Genomic DNA, 14,449 nt, shown 5'->3' on the forward strand with positions numbered 1-14,449 from the left:
AAATCCATAAACTTGGCGCTTTATTTAAATATATATATCTTTAAACATTACTTTACACGTCAGATTTAAATATCCAACTTCATCAGAAACAAAACTTTAAGTTAATAATCTACTAGAGCATTTTATAGCACCCAAATCTCATTGAAATCATAAATTAGTTATTTTATGGTTTGGTGTTTTGGACTCCCTTCCTCCATTCTTAGGCCGTTCTCAGCCTCCTTCTTGTCAGTTAACTCATTTTCCTTTGGTTCTGTGGGATCTGATGGTTCAGCGAAACATCCAGCCTGTTCCACTATCTCCAGAGGGAACAGGTTTTTATTCTATGATGCTTCTGGTTCCCAGAAAGGAGGGGTAGTGGCAGCCCATTCAAGACCTTTTTTGCTCAACTCCTTTCTCAAGGTTCTTTCTTCCACAATATTGTCCCTTCAGACACTTTTCCTTCTGTTGTTTCCTCAAGCTTTTCTGGTATCCCTTGGTTTGAAGGGGCTTACTTCCACATTCCTATTCACCCTCTCTTCAGGAAATGTTTATGTTTCTCTGTTTCTTCCTCTCATTATCAGTTTTCTGCTTTGTCGTTTGGTCTTTATACAGCTCAGATGGTCTTTACCAAATGTCTGGCCCCTGTGGTAACCTTCTGCAGACTTTAGGGAATTCAAATATTCCCTTATTTGGACAACCTTTTGATTCAAGCCCACTCTCAGCAGCTCCTGCTTCAAGATCTACATATCCATATGCTTCTTCTGTACAGTGTGGGGCTCACACTCAGTATCAAAAAGTCTGTGTTGGCTTTCTTTCAGAGCCAAGTGTTTTTGGGTTGCAGGAATCAGACCATTCCAATGTTGGCTTGCCTCCCACCTTCCGAGGTCTACTCCTTGACTGCTTATTTCCAGTCTCTTCTTCCACTTCCAGTCCTTCCTGCAAGGGAATTTCTCCAAGCTCTGGAGTACATGTCATCCACCATTCCCATGGTTTCCTTCACCAATCTCCACATGAGGAAATTCCAGTGGTATCTCTGGACTGTCTGGCTCCGGTGCTGCCATCCTCTGGAGTATCTGATTCTTCTCTCATTTTGTCTCAACCTCAAGCTCTGCAGGTGGATCCACCAGAATTCCTTGAACATGAGTCTGTCTTTTTTGGTTCCTCTTCCTAACCAGGAGCTTTATATAGATGCTTCTGATCATGGTTGGGGAGCCCCCCATAACCAAAAAGTCCAGGAATCTTCAATCCCATCAGCAGCTGCCAGACCATACCAACATCAAGGAGGTGAGGGCTCTACTTCTAGCTCTACGGTCATTTCATTCCCTATGTGTTACAGGTGCTTTAACAGTCCTGTGGTACATCAACAAGCAAGGGGCTACAGAATCATACTTTCCTTGCAGGCTGGCTCTTCAGGCTTTGGATTTTGCCATCCACCATCACTTGGTTCTTCAGATGGTCTACATTCCTTCAGAACACAATCTGGTGGCAGACTCTTTGAGCAGGTCCAGGACAAATCCTCACAGGTGGATGCTTTACAGTGAGGTGTTTCTGGACATTGTACACATGTGGGGTACTCCTCAGTTAGATATTTTTGCCTCCCTTCTGAACAGACAACCTATGCAGTTCTGTTCCAGAGTGCCAAGTCTCCTAGCTTAGAAAGTGGACACCATGTCTTTTTCTTGGAAGGGAATAGTTCTGTATACCTATCCTCCCTTCATTCAGTACTGCCAAAGGCCTTGCACCCAAAATCTTGCTGGTTACTCCCCTTTGGCCCAGACAGCACTGGTTCCCCCTTCTATTTCACCTAGCTAGGGGCAATCATCACCTTACCTCACAAGAGGGATCTTTTCACACAAGACAAGGGGGTCTGTCATTCACCCTCACTTGTCCACCCTTCAACTGACATTCTAGGTGATAGAGTTTTGATTCCTTTTAGGCACCAATTTTCTCAGGATGTGCTTCGGGTTTTGCAGGAGGCCGCAAAACACAATATTAGAAAATCATGAGAATAAATGGAAGAGATTTTCTGTTTGGTCCCTCAAGCATGACCTGGACTCTTTTCTGTGGGATTTCTTATGGTCCTTTCTTATTTGTGTGAGTTACTAAATTCTGGTTTGGCATATTCATCTGCTTAAACTTCATTTGTCAGCCATTTCTACTTGTCTGCCTCTAAATCCTTCTTTGGTTTCTACTTTTGAAATCAAGCAATTTTTAAAAGGAGTCCTTCATATTCAGCCACTAAGACAGTGTATTCCTTTTTTGTGGGACCTTAATTTTGTTCTTGAGAAATTGTTCCAGTCTTCTTTTGAGCATGCAGTTTCTTCTTCAGTACAACATTGCACTTGGAAGACTAGTGATGGTGTCTCTTACTTTTGCCAAGAGGGCCTCTGAACTTTAAGCACTCATGGCGGTTCCAGTTTTTTTTTTGTTTTGTTCAGAGGAACAAGGTAGCTGTTCATACCAATCTTGATTTTATTCCCAAGTTGGTTAATGATTTGTCCTCGAATCAATCTGTTCATCTCCCGTTTTTTTTCCATTCACCACAGAATCCTGGTGAGATGGTTCTTTACGCCTTTAGCTTACGTCGACAGCCCTTTACAGGTTTAACTTACATCGACAGCCCTTTACACGTTTAACTTACGTTGACAGCTCAGATATTAATTGGACAAGATACAACATATCAGGAAATCTGAGCAGCTTTTTGTTTCTTTTCATGCCAGGAAATTGCTTTTGACAGTATTTAAGCAAACTATCTCCTCATGGATTTATAAGGTAATTTCGTTTTGCTATTCTTTTCATGGAAAACAACTTTCCTCTTCGGTTCCTGCTCACTCTACCAGGGTAGTAGCCTCTTCTGGTGCTTTGTGAAGGGTCTTGATATTAGATCCAGCTTGGAAGCAGCTATTTGGTCTTCTGTTCATTTCTAGGGCCAGGGTGGGAGAGCCATCCATGAGTTTTTGGAGGGGTCTTCTGTGGTTTCCCCCTCCCATAGTTTACAGTAGCTTTTGTACTCTCTCAAGAGTAAGGAATGCTGCACCAGTGATTTCAGTCAGGACACAGTACAGTTGTGTAAGGTCTTACCATAACAGTAGATGTCCTACTGATCACTGTTGCGGTATTCTGTCCTTCCCTCCTCCCCCCTGTTATTTTCTGTTGTTTTTCTTCTGGCCAAGGGGAGCTTTTCTCATCTTCTTCATCTTCTTCTTCTTCATCATGCCCCCCTTCTTGGATGTACATATTATTACTTTCCTCTGGGGATGCTCTTGTTCTTCTGGGGTACTTCAGTTCTGAGGATTAGGTACTTGTACATCACATATGTACCTTACACCTTGCACATAGGATATATCTCATGTATGGAGCCTGGAAGGTGTAAAGGCTTTGGTTTGCTCGCTGAACGTTTAGCTGTCCTCAGCAGGACATCCCAAGAGTAAAGAATACTGCAACAGTGAGAAGTAGCACAGCTACTCTTATGGTAATATCTTAGACAACTGTACTTTCTCACCACACTATTCCCCTCATCTTAACTGCCTTCACAAGTCACAAAGCCAGAATTATTGCCCAAAATATGTGGTTCATCACTGCCAGCATTATTGTAAAAAACATTAGTATCACTTCACACTATACCATTCCCCTCATCCCAATTGCCAAAACAAATAAAAAAAAAACAGAAATATTGCGAAAAATATCTGGTTGACTATGGCTAGCAGCATTATTGTAACCATAGTAAGTGACACTCATCCTCGAGACTGCATCATTCCTCCTCTTCTCATCTTTGTCCAGATGTTATTGGGCAAAATGTCTCTGATTTTGATCTCAACATCTCATTAAAACTTTGCACCTATGTTTGAACATTGCAAGGTGTGTACTTCTACGATCTTGTGATGTTTAAGATGATGTATCAATGTCAAGTCAACTTGAGCATCATCTCTCTGGAATGCCCATTGTTCCGATGGTGCATTTTCTTTTAAGAAGGGATACTTTATTTATACTTTTTAGAGCAATGAAACATTGCTCTAAAAAGTAAATAAATAAGTAGGGAAAGAGCACCTCTACAAGCACAGTGCCATAGGTGATCACACAATTCGTCTACATGTTAAGGCTGACCCTGACTCAGCAATTCATCAACACTTATCCTCGGAAAAGTATCAGATAAGCTTGGCTTACATGTTATAAAAGTTTACCACTAGACTGGCATTGTTTAGTTAGTCACAAATCTTATTTAACTCAGTCTATATTGTCTCCTGTACATTAGTACTTGTTTTTAGCTTCCTTGAGTAAAATTAGGACATCTGTGTACATAATAATCTTGAATTCAGGATAGGCAAGGCTTAGTTGTTGATGAATACTGAGAAGTGCACAGGCCCTATAACTAACTTTAACAGGGCAGACTCTTAAAGGTTCCTATTTGTGTTGTAATTTCACTTGAGGTTTCACTGAGGGGACTGTTCTTCCAGCAGACGTTAAACTAGTTGACTGTTTCAAGTTTCTTGTTTTCCAAGTGACACCACGTGGTTACTAGACTCAAATTTTCTGATTAGATTGAGGAAAATGGCTCCTGCACATGGTCCTTTTCACCTTATCACTGAAAATGGCATCTGTTATACAATAAATGATCCTTACACCCTCTTCCAATCCCATATTGCTTATTGTAGAGGAAACTACATAATTCAACATACCTCACAAGTTGTGAGAGAATTCTTTTGTCTAAATTTTTTGTCAGTGGTGTACAATTCACATGCTGTACTCCAAGGCTGCTTTGTGAGAGGCTACTTGTGGGAGCAGAGTTATTAGGGATTTTCTGGAAACTAAACATGCTCTTCTGGAGAACAAAGATTCATTGTAAATATGTGCCAGTAGTTTTTTAATAACAGGGCAAAGCAGTCTAAGAATGGAAGGGTATTAGATAGCCCAGGTGGTATTACATTTGAGAATCTAGTTTGCCCAGTAAGTTTCTGACTTCGCTTCTTCTGCCTGGCAGTTTCTAAGTTCACCCTCCTGGAGTCGGTTACTCCACTGACCCTTACTTCATTAAGTATCCATTCTGCTCTCTTACTCTGAAACAATTGTCCTTTTCTTGGACACAACTTGGGCAAAGAATTTAATTAGCATCTTAACTTGATACGTCTTCTGTTACTTCCCTCCTCCTTGTCAGCGAATGTTGGCTTTTTTTCATTGCTCTCTCTCTCTCTGCAAAGTACCTACAGAATGTTTTGTCACCGTGCCTTAACCTTTTGTTAGTTCCCTTTCTACAGCGAATTTAACCTTCCAAAGTTCCCTAATTTTCATTTTCCTTGCCTAGTGTACTTTTTAAAAACACAGCAGGTTAGTGAAAGAGAAGGGACACCCTTAAGGCCATGTTATATTTTTGAAGAGTTAGATATTGCTTAATGTCATTTTGAATATTTCTCTTTAATAAGTTTCCATTTTTTTATTTATTTTTTTTTTTGTGTGTGAATGATGAATCCTATGATGTTATGTGAATATTGAATCCTATGTTTTCCTGTTTTAAAATAAAATAAATAAATAAATAAAAGTCTGAGCCCTCATATCGAGATACAGTTTTGCTGAAAATGAATGGTATTACATACCCAAAGAGAAAGTTGAGATACCATATGTTAGTTTTATATTTGCTGGTGAGTTGATAATGCACTTTCTTCAGGCAAAGCATTTTGCACAGCTGATGAACTGAGATGAGCTTGGGTTCTGTTCCCCGGGGTGTATGTGGACCTCCCTATAATACCATGTGACATAGTCTGGCTGCTGCAAATGTTGTTCCATATTCTATGGGGTATGACAAGGAAATATTTAAATGACATTTCAGGAGTATAAGTAAAACATGCGCACACACACACACACACACACACACACACACACACACACACACACACACACAATCAAACACTCCAACATCAAAATATCTGTCATACCTCTATATGAAAGGTTACTGACAAAAGAATTATTTCTGAGTATATATATATATATATATATATATATATATATATATATATATATATATATATATATATATTAAATTTTTGCATCAGCTAATTTTGGCTGAAGGGTCTTTCTGAAGAAATAACTGATACTGAGAAGGTAGCAGAAAGCAGTAATACTGGCATTGAATAAAAGTAATATAACACACAGCACCGTTGATCTGTAGTTCACTTTCAGTACACTGTCCAGGAAGTCTTAATTTGTATTTGTTCATCTTAAAAAAAAAATTGCATGCTAAATTCTGCTCAGGGAAAGCACCTGGATCAATAAAATCAGTATATCCTTGGAATTACAAAGAATACCTCAAACCATTTGAGTACTTTTATTGTTTGCTTGATATTTTATAATTATATATGATGCAATCAGTACGTTACTGGAACTATTTTGTTATAATGTTAATCTGAAGAAAGGAGGCACCGACAAGGTATGTGAACAACCTACGTTATTTTTATGGTTCACATGAGCTCACAGAAGTACACATTATACTCATCTGTTTCAAAAGTAATCTGGGAGCTTTGATTAAGTAAAAGCAGTAATTTAGGCCTATGCATTGTGCAGATGGATTTTGTTATTATCAAGTGTAAGTCTGTAAACTGTAGGAATTGTATTTATACATAAGTACTATGAATTGTAGGCCTTATTAGCAGCTGTTTAAGGCCATCTGACAGCTTCTAGATATCTTTGTCTAAAATGATATGCCCAACTTAACTCTTTGGGAATGGCTAAAGAATCATGAATTATATAATAATCCAAACAGTTTACCCGCAATGTTTTTTTTTTTTTTTGATACACATGAAAAGCTTTTAGGCAACTCAGAAAACCTTTTAGAAATATACCACAAGATTAATAAAGGAGGAAAACAAAACATTACTATACAACCCTACGGAAAGTATCTGGCTACTGTGTACTTTCTGATGGCTCTCCATTTTACCCTTATACTCGAACTTTGAGTGAATGTCCTTCCCTGGCACTATATTATATCCATATATAATGTGTCCCCAGCACACACACACACACACAGACACACACACACACACACACACACACACACACACACACACACACACACACACACACACACACACACACACACACACACACACACACACACACACACACACACATACACACACACACACACACATATATATATATATATATATACACACACACACACACACACACACACACACACACTCAAAAACATAGCACATGCCCTGTGATTAACTAATTCTGACCCAACAATTTTGGTTGTACCTCCCTTTAAAAACACCTTTGGGGAAAAGGTCACCAGTAGCCTGGAAATGACTTCCTCAAGGCTTAAGAAGCCTTAGAGATTGCCCAGAATTTGGACAAAAGTAGTGAACCACATGACAGGAATAAATACATGCATCGACAAATGAGACAATGGACAGATCCCAGGAAAACAGAAAGCATAACCATGAACTGTACATTTTAGCATATCATCTGTACCTCATCAATGCTTTCCCTTGATTCACTAATCCCAATTTCTGTAACCTGCAAATTTGTTTTCTTTATTCTAATATGAACTGTCTGTATATTATAAAATTCGCCACAGTTCATATTTTGTAAACACTGTATTGTATAGCTTATATGTGATTTTAAAACATGCCCTTGTGGGACATTTTGAGCCTAATTAATTTCCCTTTAAATTTAAAGGTAAGAATCAAACATATTTTGTTTGTGAAGTAACTACATTACCCATTATGCCATTCCCCATCCCTAGGATGTAGGGTCCTCATAAGGGTCCTTGGACTGGCCAACCTACCCAACTGACAAAGACAACTAACTAGATAAAATAAATCAATGCTACACATTCAGCACTAAAGTGGTGTCCCTATTATTTCAGATTGAAGCTAATATACATTAAAACTAAAAATCTTTCTGCTTGATGAGGTCTCATCTTTGTTGTGTTATCTCTGTCTGAAGAATGAAGCCCTAACTGTGATATGGAAAATACAAGTCTAAATAGATGCTCTGGTTCTGAAAGAGTTAGCAGGGCATGGGGCTGAGCAGCTGATGTTCACTAATGCTTCCTGTGGGCAGGTGGACTATGGGCTTTCTGGCCAACAATCAACACCAAAGAAGTGGAGGCCAGTGAAGTACTGAGATGATTAAAACAAGCACTGTGAACTTGGTGCTAGAAGGTTGGGGAAGGTAGTCCTCATTAGTGTGTGGGTAGTAGCATGTGCATGCCATGGGGAGGGTCTAAGTAACCCTGTGGTAACATAGGTGCTCACATTAACCACCATTGTCATTATTATGGCATAATTTAGATGCTGTCATTCCCGAGATGTTGTCAAGAGAGCAAACCACCTCTGCAGTTACCTGAATGATAGCCCCATTGATTAGCTCTCACTGTCTTACTGCTGACTCATCAGTAGCAGAGTACAGATGGCCGCTAAACTCACTGGTGGTAGCTGGATGGCTGACAGGCAGGTGGGCAGATAGAACGTAGGTGGAAAAAAGTACTAAAATACTGAAAATCATAGCAATAGACATGAATTATCTGAACCCTTGTTGATTTAAAGCTAACAAAATGGAAGTAATTAAAATGAACACCTTCACTGAAACAAAAAAAATGCATTTTCAGGGAGGGGACAAATCCTCACATACTCCCAGGCAGAAGGCTGCACTCAATATAATCAGCTCAGGTGGGTGCAACTTGGAGAAAAGGGAAATAGCCTCCATCACAGTGATCTTACACACACACACACACACATATGCACACATGAGAACACACACACACACACAGACACAGACACACACACACACACACACACACACACACACACACACACACACACACACACACACACACACACACACACACACACACACACGGACACACACAGACACACTAGTTCACACACACACACACACACACACACACACACACACACACACACACACACACACACACACACACACATGCACACAGACACACATGCGCACACGCACACAGACAGTCACACACACCCGCACACAAAAACACACACACACGGGGATGCACAAACACACACACACACACACACACACACACACACACACACACACACACACACACACACACACACACACTGTTAATGCTCACCTCATACAATTTCCCCAATATCTTCAGTGAAACAACTTTTTTGTAAAATGGCATTTTGTTTTTCATTTTTGTTAAAACCAGCTGACTGTAAATCTAAGGACATCCTCCACTATTTATGCTAATGATGCAACACTAATGCCAGAAGTAATAAAAGATATTTTATCTATAATTGATTTTGTACATGATGACCACTTCTGATTCAAAGAAAGTATTCTTCTTCCACAAATTACAAATAACTCAAAGATTATTATATTTAATAAAAGGGATCCATGGTTCAAAGCCCCCATCTATTCAACTTATGGAGGGCTCGCCTACCATAATAACCAAGATTGATTTCTATAACTTTTATATTTGTAGTTTCATTGGAGTGGATTGTTGTTAACTAAGCTGTTGGCTATGCAACATTTAACCAACTTCTGACGCAGTGAAGTGCGCCCATAATTTAGACAATAAATCAGACCAGGAGAGAAATGTACCCTGCAAAATCCTACATTTGGATGCATCTTATCCTGTGTAACATTCTAGAAATGTTAAGAAACTGACGATACAACAGTTGTAAAATGTGTGAAGGATGGAAACGAGATTATAACAGCCACACATTGTATATAATTCAGTAGAAAGGTTTGGGCATCATTTGCTTTAATAAATGTATCTAAAGGTATTCAGAATAATTAGTATTTAATGTGTTTCTCAAGCAGATGACTTGATAATAATATTGCTTAAGAAGAAAACAAAGTTTTTACTTTTACCATCCCAAAGGAGTCAGACTTTGTCGGAAAACCTATTGTACAAAGACATGCCTTTTTAAACATTGCCTATGCACTGATGTAACTGTCCAGTGGCATTCTCGTGAATGAAACTGGTCATTGTAACTGTCCAGTGGCATTCTCATGAATGAAACTGGTCATATTCTTTTACTGAGACATTGCTCTTTTTACAGTTCCTATTTGGCACCATATACAACCCCTGTCTGGGTCACTATTCTGACATCTGGCACAGAGAGTTAAGACTGTAAGCTATAGCTCCTGTGGTACAGGGTTTGATTCCCTCTGCTGTCATTTGCATACTGTCTGACCTTAGGCAAGTCACTTAAACAGACACTGCTTGTGGGAAGGTGAGATTTGGGCTAGGCTTCTCAATGGTTCCCTGGACTGCAAGCCTAGTAACTAATTTACATTTTAAGGTTTAACTTCTTAAAAAGCCCTGATAGATTTGTGTGTTATGACCTTCCTCAAGTGAAGATATGCTGTCTTAGGTCCCATCATTTACCACTTCTAAACATGTCAAAATAACTCCCTCTGTGACTTCATAATTGTCCACATAAATGAGACCAGGCAGGCTATTAGAACCCAGCCACTGTTTAATTCCACTGTAATGCAATTTTCATGTTATGTTCAGTAGTAGAGAAACACAGTGGTAGAATCATAAATGTATTTAAAACTAATAATGAAAACAGCACGGTGTAAACCTTGTCGACGGCAAACCTTGTTTGCCTTGTTTGGCATTCCAGGGCTATCACCGTGCCATTCATATCCATCTGATTAAAGTAGCACTGACCATTTCAGAACATTTAGCTTTTTGTTTATATCCAGCTTATCATAATTACACTGGGCATTGCAGGAAGTTGCTTGCATACCTAGCTTATCATAATAGCACTGGACATTTCAGAACAGCTACCTTTATCTACTGTACCTGTCAAGCTTATCTTAATAACACCGGATATTTCTGTAAAGTTACTGCTCCCCTCATACCTAGCATAACATAAGAACATTATTTAGTTGCAAAACACTGTTTCCCTGTTTGACAGATCAGCTGTGATCAGTAAAAATGGCCAATTCAAATATGATAACATCTAGTGGTCAGTCTAAAAAGTCATTTTGTTTGACAAACAACTCTATCTCTGTCTTCAGTTTTTGCCAGCAAGGAAAAAACACTGATAAGGGCCATCCACTACTAGTCAGTTCAGTACTTATGTTGGCAGTCCTGTATACTACACCGCAGCTTTCATTTTAATTATGCTAATGTCCTGAAAACAGATTATAGGCCAGGTAGGACTCACTCATTTAACAAAAGTAATTAAACACATTTGTTTCATTAGTTGTTTTATAGGCATAAGCAATGCTTTATGGTTTTCATATATTTGTAGACTGTAAGTTTGGGTCTTTGTCTTTATTGAAAAAGGGCATTTGAGTCCATATACATGCTACAAATAAATAACCACCTTCATGTAAAAAATGAATTAATGGAGTTATAGAAAAGCTCTTGCCATGCAGTTATTAAAATGCATATGCTGTGTGAATAATCCAAGCTTTGTGCAGCCCTTTTGTTCATTTTACATACACTGTAAATATGCCAGCTGTATAAACCATGCGCACTCACTCCTTTCATAGCTTCATAGGTGTGTAGTAGACCAACGGCCCTGGAGCCTTTACAAGCCTAGCCCATAGAAGTGCCCTGGCATCATGCCACCATTAGTTCCTGGTGTCTCTTTCAAGTAGAGCCACTGGAATGATCCCCGGGGTGAACTTTCTATTAACCATACACTCATCAAGATGAGTCATATGTCATTTTTTGTTTGTTTGTATTTTTTTTAATTTGTTTTTATAGTGTGCAAGACAGAACGGGCCTAGAACCATGTTTCCTAACCTGTTTAGCAGCAAAATCAATTTTGAATGCTGTTAACTACCAGTTTCTCAAACAAATGTGCAGTTATATCTATTTAGACGGAGCAGTGAAATTTATGTTTAATACTAACTAAATTTGTTATGTGCTGGGTTAGTGGCAGTTGGTTGGCAATCTGCATTTTTGTGTTTTTTTACTCTGTTTAGTTCAGCGCAGTGCTGTAATTGCAATTAAGAACAGGCAGCATATTATAATTAGATGCTGCCTTCCACAGACTAATGATATAGTATCATATGTCTGATCACATAAACGACTGGCATGGATTAGTGACTTACAGATGTACTATTGTTGTAACAACAGTAATAATAATATTAATATATTATTATTATGTCGGGTGCTTCCCTTCACAGAATAATTGCACAGTGCTAGGTATATGATGACAATAACAGCTGGCTCTCTTTAGTGACCCATAGATGTTCTAATATTATTGCACTGATATAACAACAGTAATATAAAATACTACTATAACTACCACTAATAATAATAATAACAGTAAAAATGCTATAAAAATCCTTTTATTCCCAAAGTCTAACTCTTTTAAATTAACTACCAGAATGATTACTATGATTAAAGATACAATATATATTTTGTTTACTAGGTAAGTCCAATAGACACAAATATACCTTTGCAGGGGCAACCTAGGAAACACTGGTTAAAGAGTACTGGAAATGTTCTAGAGTAAGTGTAAGTAACAAATGTCTGGAATTGGGTATAGCTCCATTATCATACATAATACGAAATTTTATAGCTTTTTAATGCAAAAAATGTGTTGTTCTTGCATTTTATTTTTTATAAAGATGACCACCTGATTATTTTTTTGCAGAGCTGCAAATCCCTGACATGGCATCATGAAAGACTAAACCCATAATCTCTCAGTACCTAAATTGCTGGACAGAAGCACAGGGAACTAATCTAAGGGGGCGGTGAAAGCCAACACATTCTGGCTAGGCTTATAAATGCCTTTGGGTAGATAGCCTAGTACCTACCTATGAACCTATAATAAACAAGCTGCATTATTTCCATGATGAATTCATCAGCTGGAGTTTCATCTTCTAAAAAAGAGAAATTATCAATTAGTTCCTGCAGGTGGATACCTTGCACTGAAAATTTAGTAATTAAAAAAACTGTTCCTCTAAAGAGATAAGTTGTTTGTTGCTACCCATAATCCTTTTGCAGTTTTATGCAAATGTTTGGCCAGTATTTAACATGACATCATTTTATGGGTGTGGTTACAGAGAAAACAAAAATCACATGATACATTATAATCTTTATTTTTATCACTCAAACTTACCAACAAGCTGCATGGAGTTCTCTGTGCATAGATAAAGAAATAGTATGATACAGCCACACAAAAAAAATCCAGCACCCAGGAATAAGTGCTGAAAAATGCTTTAATACCCTAAGACAATCTATAAAACACACACAGACCACAGTTTTGCTGCTAAACACAGCATCATCAGTGTGAATATCATCCCTTACATTAAATAAGTAGTCTTAGACTATAATAAGTTCATAGGCAGGTACTAGGCTATTGGCCCTAGGGCCTATATAAGCCTAGCCAAAAAGGTACGCTGGCTTTTGCCAGCCAAGAAAATTATTCTCTTGTGCCCCTGTCTAGCAGAGCCACAGAGGTGATCCACAGGATGAATTTCCTATTTCCCATCCAATCATCAAGATTTTTCTTGAAGAGTGCTAATGAGGAGCTTTGTTTGATATAGATAGGTAGTTTGTTCCAGAGTATGGGAAGTCTCTAGGACAGGAATCTATCCCTCCAGCATGTTCTGTTTATTGTGGTGACAAGATTTAGGTCCCTAGAGTGTGTAGCTCAGAGGGATTGGGATTTATTTAAGTAGAGCTTGTCCAACAGCTCTGGGTTTGACATAGCTTTGTATGTTAGGCAGAGATCGCCTCTGAGTAGGCGATATGCGACGGAGTAAAGCTGGAGTTTTTTGAGACAGTCTGCATAGGGCATCTGTTTGAGGCTGGTAATCCTCTTTGTGAGGTATTTCTATGGCCTTTCCAGTTGTTGTAGATGTCTTGTGAGGCACATACCAAAAGGGGCATTGTACTCTATAATGGGTGTACTGAGTGATGAGTAGAGGGAGCAAAGACCTCTTTTTTCCTGGATGAGAAACCTTTTGTGATGAGGTGTGCCACATAGAAGGATTTCCTGACTACTGTGGCAATGTGATTAACAAAGGAGAGACTACTGTCCACCTGTGTCCCAAGGTTTCTTATGACACTTTCGGTGTTAAGTAGACTACCACCTATGTTATAACTCATGGGTACAGAGTTTTTACCAAAGGGGATGACAATGCACTTTTTGGCATTGAGCTTGAGGCCATGGCTTTGACACCAGGCATCTGTCTCAGTGAGGCCCTTTTGTAGGATATCTACATCATTAGGCATTTCGATTATGGCTCCTAGTTTGCAGTCATCTGCGAACTTCATTAGCCAAAGACTTTCTGTGTTAGCCTTTACTTCAGAAAAGTAGATACCAAACCTGAGAGGACCCAGGACTGAACTCTGTGGTACTCCACTTGTCACTGGTCTGAAGTCGGAGTTGGAGTCTTCTACTTTTACAGTGTGGGTTCTGTCAGTGAGCCAGTTGGCAACCCATCTTGTGACATAGGGATTTATACCTAGTTTAATGAGTTATATTTCCAGAGTGGGGCATGG

This window comes from Protopterus annectens, chromosome 10.part0 (assembly GCF_019279795.1).
Source record: "Protopterus annectens isolate FY-2018-M chromosome 10.part0, PAN1.0, whole genome shotgun sequence".
Taxonomy (NCBI): domain Eukaryota; kingdom Metazoa; phylum Chordata; order Ceratodontiformes; family Protopteridae; genus Protopterus; species Protopterus annectens.